This window comes from Rhagoletis pomonella, unplaced genomic scaffold, assembly GCF_013731165.1.
Source record: "Rhagoletis pomonella isolate Grant_MI unplaced genomic scaffold, Rhpom_1.0 Rhpom_scaffold_00017, whole genome shotgun sequence".
NCBI lineage: Eukaryota > Metazoa > Arthropoda > Insecta > Diptera > Tephritidae > Rhagoletis > Rhagoletis pomonella.
Window position 1 is genome coordinate 4,417,202 of NW_023458571.1, and position 11,146 is coordinate 4,428,347.

At 31.2% G+C, this 11,146-nt stretch overlaps 1 protein-coding gene across 3 annotated transcripts in view; it reads right to left on the bottom strand.

Annotated features, from left to right (window-relative positions):
- Nucleotides 1-11,146, bottom strand: part of LOC118749524 (CUGBP Elav-like family member 2) — a gene marked incomplete at its 5' end in the record, with an annotated part of 442,012 nt that overhangs the window by 424,599 nt on the left and 6,267 nt on the right.

The following is an 11,146-nucleotide window of genomic DNA, read 5'->3' on the forward strand; positions in this document are numbered from 1 at the left end:
ACCAGTTTTTGCGATATATCTCCTTTATGTAGGAAACTAAACCCAATAAATTGTGTTACCGGTTTACATACCGATCACATAGCAGTGAAAATCACTTAGATTGGTGCCATATAGAGTATATCTTCCATACCTCTGATTGTTTAGATGCGATTTTTTATATACGTATGTAACTCCTCTATCGATGTATGCAGATGTATTCAAAATCAGTAATCTGTCAAACTAAAATTTGCAGATGTTCATGAAAGGTATGAAGCCTTCGGCATAGCCGAAGACAGCGCTGCTCTTACTTGTTTTTTTTAGTTTTTGTCTTGATTATTCACTTCACGAATGCTTTTTCAGTACGAACGCGGTCATTTTAATATGCTCGTAATTGAATTGAATATTTAACAATATACAGTACTTTCGTTGACGTTTATAGTAAGATCAATTACGTTTCTATTTGATTTTAATATTTTTTCCCCTCAGTGTACATATGATTGCATATGTATGTAACCTGAAGTATGCAAAAATTTCTTTTGTTTTTGTAAAGCAAGAAAAATAAATGAAATCATCTTATACGCCCCAAAAAATTAGTTTCAATATGCTACATTTGCCAAATTTTTGGATTCTTTTAGATATTTTTTTGAAGAAAAAAATTCATTTGTATTTATTTTTGGTTGTGAAGCAAAAAGCGATATGGATAGTGAATCACATTAATATAAGTTCATCTGAATCTATTTTTCAATTTGAGTTGTCATTCTTACAAACATTTAAATTTTCAGAATTTTTTTTTTTAAATTCGAAAAAATTCGAACTAAATCGAATTAGCACCACCACATTTCGAATCGAATAATCGAATGGTTGGGCAATGTTCGAAATTCGGAAAAATCGAATTTCAACCCCCCACTACCCATCCCTATTAGAAAGGTATGCGTGATAAGATTTAAAGACTTTTTTTTCTATTTTTGTCGTCGTAATTAGTCACTTTGTCCTAATGTGGAGCGGCTTCAACTGACATAAAACCAGATTTTGAAAATTTGGCCAAAGATATATTTTGAATTTTCTTTAATATCTATCTTACGTACATTATAATAATAAAAATATTCTGGCAAATATTTTTTTTAGTTTCACTTTTATTTCAACATATTCTGATTAAAAGAAGAATACTGATAAAAATAAAATTTTTCACAAAAACAGGATTGAAATCTTGAAATTCCTACCCGTATTCAAATATGAGTGATTGTGCTACTATGATAGCACGGCCGATCATAGCCAGCTTATGTACAGTAGTCGAAAAAATTATAGCCGCACCAAATTTTGACAAGTTTTAAAATATTAATTTTGTTGTTATTAAATTTCGGTTAGTTTTTAATAGTTCGTTCTTTACCAACATCCGTATAAATACAAGTTTAAAGGTAGTGTCACACGATTGGGTATGTGTCAAAATTTGGTGTAAATCGTATCCCAATTGTGTGAACACCCAAAATATTTTTCATTATCCGAATCACGAAAACTAATTTAGTGAAATTTTTCAATAGAATATCGCTGTATTGTACCAATCTTTTGACTACAAAAAAAAATGTCCCCATTTTTTTTACCAATAGCCCAATATAAAAACCCTGCAGTGAAACCCCAAACTAGTCAGGAAAAATACTAGTTTACAACTAGAATTTCCTGACTGAAACCGAACTAGTTCGAAAACTACCAGACTTGTACCAAGTACAAACTATTTATTCATGCCCTGTTTTGACTTCGACAGTTTAATACCATAAAGTATACAAAATATTATAACTTTTATTTGGGTATATTGTAAACCATTAAACGGAGTACGTATTCAATTATACAATACCTGTTAAATAATGATTAATATTCATAATGATTATTAATTAAAGCATGTTTCTTTGGATAACCGTTTAATGAGTATTAATTAATTACGTAAAAAACGTTAATTAATTCATTAATTTTAATTACATCATTATTTTGTTATTTTTGATCATTTTCAATTATTTTTGACTTGTTTTAATTACACGATTATAATTATTCGATGAATTTCTATTATTTATCATCATGAAAAACTATTGAAAAAAGCTAAGAATATTTAATAACTGCTTGAATTATTTATTTATTTCATTCTTATACAAATCTCAAATTTTAAACATTAATTGTTACTTTTGTAAAATTTGAAAAAGAAAAGACTGGAATGTGCAAAGTTAATGAGTTTAATTTATTTTAATGAAAACTTTTATTTTTATTTTAGTTCACTCAAAAATGAAGTAAAGTCTTCATTTTATTTTTAACTAAAATGTTTTCTTTTGCATATTCACTATTATTAAAAAAGATAAAAATATAGTATTTATTGTACCTGAAACCTTTTACTTTTATTAACCCTTAATGAAAAATTTATAATATATTAAAGTGTACTTAATCAAAAGTGTTTTATTGTATATTCGTGAATTACTTTTATTTTTTGACTCCCAAAGTAGTCGTTTTGGTCCTAATTGGACTAGTATTTTTCTGTCTATTTTGAACTAGTATGAGACTGGTATATTTCTGACCGAAATCTGACAATTGCCATCTCGTAGGACATCCCCATGTTAAAAATACCAGTTGATTGCATGGAAAAAAGATAGTTGGCTGACTAGTTGGGCATGCGGCTCATACTAGTTGTGAGGTAGTTTACAACTAGTACGTTTGACTACAGGGAATTTCCAAATCTGTAAAAATGTACCAATCGAGTGACACTGCCTTAAAAATTTATGCAATTTAAAAAAATTGTACAAATTTTCGTTAAAATTTCGAGTTTTTTAATTAAATTCTGAGTATGCAGTTTTGTCGCCCATTGAATTCTAGTAGAATAAAGTATAAGTTTCAAATGGCTAAAAATGTCGATTGATTTTTTAGAATTTTTAAAAGTTCGAAATTTGAACGAAAGTTTGTTGAATTTTTTTTTATTATTGCAAAAATGAGTAGTCCACTTGCAAACAGCGTTATGTGATTTTATAATAGTGAGCCATAAATTAAAAAAACGTCTACAACAACAAGTAAAATCCAAATTGTATATTTCTCTTTATTATCTGAAAATTTGGATAAACAAGAGTCTAATAACATTAAAAAACAAAATCGCACTGTGGTAGTTTTTGCAAATTTTATATATAAAAATTTAATATAGCGTGTTTTGAAACAGTAACTTTTGCATAGCTATCTTTTTTAGCTTTTCGCGTTCTTTCTTCCATGAAGATTGGTCTGCTTCTTTTTCACGACGCCTTCCACTAGGCATACGGTGACCATCCGTCCTTTATTTTAAAGGACAGTCCTTTACGCCTTTTGTCCTTTATTTCTTAAACTGTCCTTTAAACCAGCTCTGCATGTTTCAGAGGTAAATTTTTAATCTCAGAATATGAAAAATAAAAATGTCCCTTATACATACAATGAAAACTTTCGCCAGTTTGTTTCGCACCCCACTTGAGGGTTTCTATTTAATCGATAATCTTTGTACAATCTATAAAGCATAGAGAAAGTTGTGCCCAGGATCGTGTTGCACGCTGAGCTTCCAGTTCCACTGAAAGAGAACAATAAAACCCCTGTGCTGCACACAGCACAGCTTTATGAAAGCTTACAATATTTGCATGAGACCAGTTTAGCCTGATTTCTGAATTTAATTTGATTATATTAAATTTTTTAGTGCAAAATGCAGAAAAAGTTGCAATTTTGAAGAAAATGTATTCTCCTGTCCCAGTTAATAAATGTTACAAAACAAAAACTTGTTGAATACAATAGTATGGTTCTCCCAAAACAAAAAAATACGCAACAAAAATTTAAAAAAATGTCATAAAAAAAATGTTCACCAAAATAAGTATTTTTTTGGTTTTTAGTAAAAATTGTTGGAAAAATGAAGGCTGTGGTGGATTATAAACATTGAATTCCAATTTTAAACCACTATGTGTTGGTTTCAACGTGCAGTATGAATAATGGTAAACGCATTTTGGTAGCAAAGGATGGCGAAGTCCTTGAAAAGGACTTGTACTGTAACTTGGAAATATTTGATTCAAATTACGATATGGGCAAGGTACTTTTATCATACAAGTTGTATGTACGTATTCCCAAATCAGTTTGAAAAAAATGTCCTTTATTTTACGTTGGTTAATATGGTCACCGCAACTAGGCACCGAAACTACCACGTTGTCTTGAAGTTTTCTAAGTTCATCAGAAGATGGAGACTTTTGAAAGTGTACGTAAGTGTAAGTGGAACACCTACATTTTCTTGAACCTTGGATTGACTAAGGTCAAGGTACTTTTTAATCAGCACTTTTACAAAATGGTATGTATGCAGTTTTTTAGTCCATCAAAAATTTAGTATAATATGGTAAAAATTTTGTGTATCTAGGACTTACCGTTGATCTTTGTATTTTTTTTTATAATGGTGTTACGAATTGTTTCCATATACAGTATGTTCTAAAATATTTTATATAGAAACAAATGCGGAACACCGTCAGCAAAAACGGTAAGTGCCGGTTACCTTAAATTTGCACTTTACTATACTAAAATTTTATATTAAAAAAATTCAGAATTTTCTTAGTTTTTGCTTAAAATATGAAATTTGGATTTAAATGGTGTTTGTAAGTAATCAGCTATACTTTCATAAAGAATAATACGCTAAAATGTCGTGTCCCAGTCACTTGGGTCACTGTAAATTAACATAAAATAAAAATCATTGAAATCGGCCCAGTATTTTAAGACTTTTCGGATTAGAAAAATTCTTTCAATTTTATATACTTAACACAGTCCGACATTAAAAATTTTCTCCGAAATAAGGCTGTAAAAATGGTAACATGTATGTAGGTATATTAGACTGCATCACCAAAAAAAGTTGCGGTTTTTCCGTCGGGATTACAAAACTTATTATATTTATTATTTTTAATATTTTTACTGAGCTTTGTGCCACGATTGTTTATTAGGAAAATTACTAACAATTTGTACTAATTTACTTCGTTTTTAAAAAAGCTTGTCGGCGAATTCAGCGTATATGCATAGTTGGTTAGGTATGTATGTATATGTATGTATGCAGATATTTAAATGCCGGTTTGCTATTCACGCGACATGCTTTTTTAAAAACGAAGTAAATTAGTACAAATTGTTAGTAATTTTCATTAGAGTTTGAATAACTCCTTTCACTAAATAGCTTTTAGTAACTTTAACGAGACCTTAACTTATTTTATTTTATTCATTTTAGTGCAGTTTTGACAAAATTTTCGTGCTAAAAAATCTTTTGTTACACTACTTCATTTTATTCCTTTGATTGTACAGGTTAAATAAAAGCTTGTTTTTAAAAAATATTTTTTTTTACATTATTTTATTTCAAATACGAACACATCATAATTCTACTTGAAATGACAACCAAATTGAGCATTAAAATTTGTTCACTTATGTCCAAATTGACGAGTTAAACATATTAAATGGGATTAAACCAGTTAAATGAGCAAAACGTGTTCGTAAACAAGTTAAATCCCATACAACTGTTGCTGAAAATTTTAATTAAAGGTTTGCTCATTATTGATATTCGAGTTTTGACACTCCCTTAACTCCCTTACAAAAGCTTTGTACACAACACGAACCCACACGCAGTGCCTTGCTAAGGGAGCCGATTTTGTCAAGAGGGAGCGAGAAAACTGTTTTCTGAGCAAACATTTTATTATTGAATCATGGAGATAAATAACCGTATGCGTTAATATCATAAAGCAGACATTTACACGAAACTAATTTAACACAAAAAACTGGGCCAAAACTATTCTGATTTAGACTTATGGGATCTCGGTAGAAAGGTATTTTCCCACTATTTTTATTTATGTACAAAAAAAAGTCATTCGTATCGCAATTGTGTTTTCAAGTACCAACATATCTTAACTCAACTTTGAATGATGTTCGTTCATCCTACCTTTCTCTTTCATCCTTTGAATGAGCTTATTAGCAAATAATTAAAAAGGGTGAGAAAATATCTTTCCAATAATACCTCACAAGTCTAAATCGGAAGAGTTTACGTTCAGTTATTCAAGTTTTTCTTATACCAATTTTTGAAAAAAATAAAAAAACAGGATCAAAAATCTAATTCCGTTCAAAATTTTTTTATATTTTTTTAAATATTTTTATGCAAATTTTTTAAGCTTAAACCGTTTTGTCATCTGAGGGGATTTTATCAAAAACCATCTTCAAGAAACTATTTATATTCCTAAAAAAACTCCATTTTTGGAGGTATTTTCAAATCGGTCCAGCTCGCTAAAATCTTAATATTTTTCCGAAATATTTGGGTGGACGTCTTAAAATATAATAGATTTTATAACTCCAATGGAGTACCGATTTTTTTTTTTTGTATGGGGAGTGATGCAGTCTAATGTACATATATTTGAATTTTAATAAAATACGGTAAATAGCGAAATCGGCTAACTTTTTTTGCAAAACGGCTAACAAATCGGCTCCCGGCTAAATCGAATTTTCTCCGGCTGTTTGCTATCGCGACCGGCTAAACCTAGCCGGAAAACGGCTTAACTGTCAACACTGATTTTTACAGCTTATTCTCGCCGCTCTCAGTTGTCAACTCTACGGTGCCGTCACCATGGTTGCCATTTTCCAAAATTTTTTTCTACCAAAATCTCTTAAGAAAAGTTACCAAAATCTTTTTTCACTGAAAAAATATATACAGATACTGCTACTTTTCATAGCAAATGTGTATGTACTTATTTTATTTATTTAATTAATAAGCCGAAAAACATTAAAAAAATATGAAATTAGTTTAGTGGGATAACAATAGCTTCCAAATAATTTGTAAAATAAATCTAGACATGCATACGTTGATATATGTAAGCACAAACATATGTACATATATCGTCGCACATAGGGACGAATCGACAATTTAGGACGACAAAAATGTTTACTCCATATGTATTTGACAGATTTCAATGAAATTTGCTGTTGAGGGATTTTCGTGGTCATTGATTTCGAATATTAAATCAAATTTCCAAAATTCAAAATGGCGGGTCCAATATGGCGGACGATTAAAAAAAAAAAACGATTTTTTAAAAAATGACTTTAGGGAATGATGGTATGACTCTGTATAGATAAATAGATAGATACATTATGAGGTATGCACTGCGACCTAGTGATCTAATGTGCCCTTGACTCTGGATACCATCTATACTTTTTTAAAGAAATCGTCCGCCATATTGGATCCGCTATTTTGAATTTTGAAAATTGAATATCAATTTCGAAATCAGTGACAACGAAAACCCCTGGATACCAATAAACGACTTAAGAAAAAGATGCTCTATTTAATGAAGGGGGAAAAGGAGGGACGAGTTCGTGATATTTTTACATTGGCAATTTGTTTGATTTTCGAACTCTTGAAGAGAAATTGCTGTGCTCGTTGGAACGTTTTTTATAACTCTAACTGATATAAAAATTTCAAAATTTTTTCAATAAGAGAAAGGCAATTTATAGAATAGATATTATAACCATTTTACAAACAACTATATTATTAACAAAAATCGCAAAATAAAGTACATACCTCACGCCTCACTTTCCGTTTTGACAAAACTGTTAGATGTTAATAAGAATAAAATGACAAGCGAAATTATTTTATCATCGCCTCAAACAAAAAATTATTTAATTCGACGCACGATAGAAAACCCAACTTTGCGCTTTTGCTAAAGCTACCGCGTTGCGGTAAAAGTCAAAATTTTTGTGTTTCGTTGTGGACTGGTTTATAATGAGTATGAGAAAGGTATGTGTGATAAGATTTAAAGACTTTGCTTTTTCTATTTTTGTCGTCATAAATTGTCGATTCGTCCCTATGTGCGTCGTTATGGCTCTGTTTGTATATAGTATATAGTATATGTACATCGGCGGCAAAAATATCATGCAGTGGAAGATTTCCTACAGCACGCGAGTCCTACTCACGTTTCAAACAATGCAATGCAAATGACCGTATTGCTTAACCCTACCCGAATCTTTTATGCTTTATTTTTAATCGACTTCAAAAAAAAGAAGGTTCTCAATTCATCGGAATTAGGGCTGTGCGATTATTCGATTTCTCGAGCAAGTTGGTTAATCAATTATTCGGTTAATCAATTACTCGAGTAATCAAGATTTTGATTACTCAAAACGATGATTAATCGAGTTACTTGAAATATGATTACTCAAAAAAATAATTTTGCTCGTTAAAAGAGTTTGCTTTGGAAAATGCTTATTTTCTTTTTTAAATTCTGTATATGAAAAAAAATTTTCGTTTTAATTTTTGAAAACAGAAACGTTGTTTTCAAAGTATCAAGGAGCTTCAACTACTTTATACATATGTAAAGAGTTGAAATGTTGATTACTCATTTTACTCGAAATGTTGATTAATCATAATAGATTGGTGCTTACACATATGTTAGTGTTTGGCCGAGCTTCTCCTCCTTAATCATAATGCACTTACTCAAATATTTTTTTTTTGGTTAATCAAAAATCTTGATTACTCGAGTAACTGAACTTTTGAGTAATCATAATTTCCAATTAATCGAATAATTGAGTTATTTACTTTATGATTAATTAAAATTTTGAGTAATCAATTAATCGCACAGCCCTAATCGGAATATATATATATATTTTTTTGAATGTATCTTACCGCATAACTCCGGAACGCGTTAACTAATTTCTATAATTATTTTTTTAATGGAAAGGTGGTCCCATACTAATTTTATTTTTAACCGTCGTCGTTAGTGCCTAGCTTATAAGATTATTTGTAAAATTTATTTTATAAATAAACTGTTTATAATAATAATAATAATAATAATTTTTTAAATCCGATTATTGACAGAGGTGGGCAACGATAATCTTAAATTTGTATGTGAGAATTGAAGTCGGTTTTTGTTTTTTTGCTTAAACATTACTTGTCTAGAATTGCGATTTAATTAACGCTTCTAGGACAATACACTGTCGAAAAGTGAAAAAAAAATCTATCATAAATTTTTTATGAACATGCAAAATAATAACGCTAGAAAAAATCCGTTAAAAAAAATTAGATTTTCCTGAGTTTCTTAAAAAAGTGAACAGTATCGATTTAAATTACGAAAAACGTTTCGAAAATGTTATTTTAACATCTCCTTAACCTACTCTACAATAATGAAAACGATTTATGGACCTTGCCGAAAATCGCCAGATGGCCGAATTTTTATATCATTTTTACTGTACTACTGTCGCAAACAATGGCCCGTATATAGAGTCAAAATAACTTGCAATGGGATATCTGTCAAAAATGCTGCTTTTAACTTTACAGTCTCTTTTATATTGACTATAACTACGGGCTAATATTTCCAGTATTAAGATGTGAGATGGTAGACCTAAATTTTTACCGCCAAAAATTCGATATTTTTTTTAGAAGTGTAGCCAGTAGTGCCGCCATTGTTACTCAAATATTTTCAGTATACGAATATGATATAACTCTAGTTTAGTCGAAGTAAATCGATAGTTTTTTGGTAAAAGTAGTGCTGCTACTGAAACTCGTAGGCTTTTTATAATTACGCACATGCACAATATAATTCATTTCTTTCTAACAATGCAAACAGAAGATTGGTTGCAAAAGTATCCAAATTCGAATAAAAGTTACCAAGTTACCAAACGGTTTAAAAGTTACCAATTTTAGTAGAAAGTTACCAATTGTGGCCGTCACGCCAAAATTACTCTCACGAATTCTGCTGCAATCGGCGCAGTCTTGTATTCTATCATTCTTGTACACGCTCTGCTTGGGAAGGCATTCAACTGCACGACTTGTTCGCACGCGCACAGTGACATCAATTGCACGCACACTACAAAAACGCTCTGCTTAACAGTGGCTACACACGACGAACATATCCGCGCACATGCGCGGCTTGCGGGTCATGTACGTCGTTTGTAGGGCGGTTTGCGAGCATCGCATTGGAAACAAAAACAACAACCTCATATTGTGTTGATGCTTGAAGTGTGCACATCGGCGGATAAATGCATCCAAGCCATGTTATTTAATTGAATTTTTGATAAATGAGGCTAAATTACTATAAGTATATGTATGTACGTACATACTAGTAAAATATAAATAAATTTAAGTAACACATACATAAAAAAGTTAAGTTAAAAGCATTGCAATTGCATCATCCGCGTCTTTCCTTTCCATGTTTACGCTCTGAGTACAAAATCACTTATGAGCCGCTCGTCGTCTGTAGCAAACGACAGCGAGCATGTTGGCGCATATGTGCGCGCAGATGTTCGTCGTGTGTAGCCAGTTTTAGATACACCCGATTTACATGATTCAAGTACTTGAAAGCAATTCTTGCTCATTCTCTTTTGTGTTTTCTATTTGCTTTTACACGTTTCAATTCTGTTGAATTCAAGTTTTTGGTTCTTTAAATGGGAAGCAACGAAAATGCCAAAAGCAAAGCAAGAAAGTTGAAACGACTTGACGGTACAGACGCATGTGTACTCGTCCCTTTTCTTCTCACCCCCTCTCTTCCACATGCGAGCAGAATTGAATTCAATACTTGAACTGTGTAAAAGCAGTCATACTAATGGTTAATAACCAGTGTGACCGTTTTGATCCAAGTGGATCCAAACTGATACATTTTTCGATGAATTTTCGGAGAGATACTTTTTTCAATTTTGATACTTTTCCAAATACAAATGAAAAAAATCTGTAAATGTTTATGCATTACAAAACATGTCGTGCACCTGTGGCAACGTACATCCAAAAGTTCATTGTCGTTCTCTGAACGAACCTTTCATGTATTGTGATTCATGGTCCATGTCGAAAAACGTCAAAATGTGAACAAACGAACAGTATATACGAACAGCTATGTTCAATAACAAAAATTAGGGCTTGGTACTCGGCAATTCGGTGCTCGGTAAGGCCCTGTTTCCACAGGAAAACATCAATGTCGTGATAACCATCTCACAAAATATATTTCCAATGGATACCGCCTTACTGCTTGACATCTATTGCTGGCAATTTGATAGTTTGACAGCCATATTTTCACTGATAGAAAACGTGCTGGTGGTTATATCGATGAAATATTAATATTAAATCAAAATAAGAAGAAATGGGGTTTTAGAAGAAAAATGGGGATTTTTTGGGGATAACTGCGGCTCGATATGGGGATGCGCTATACAA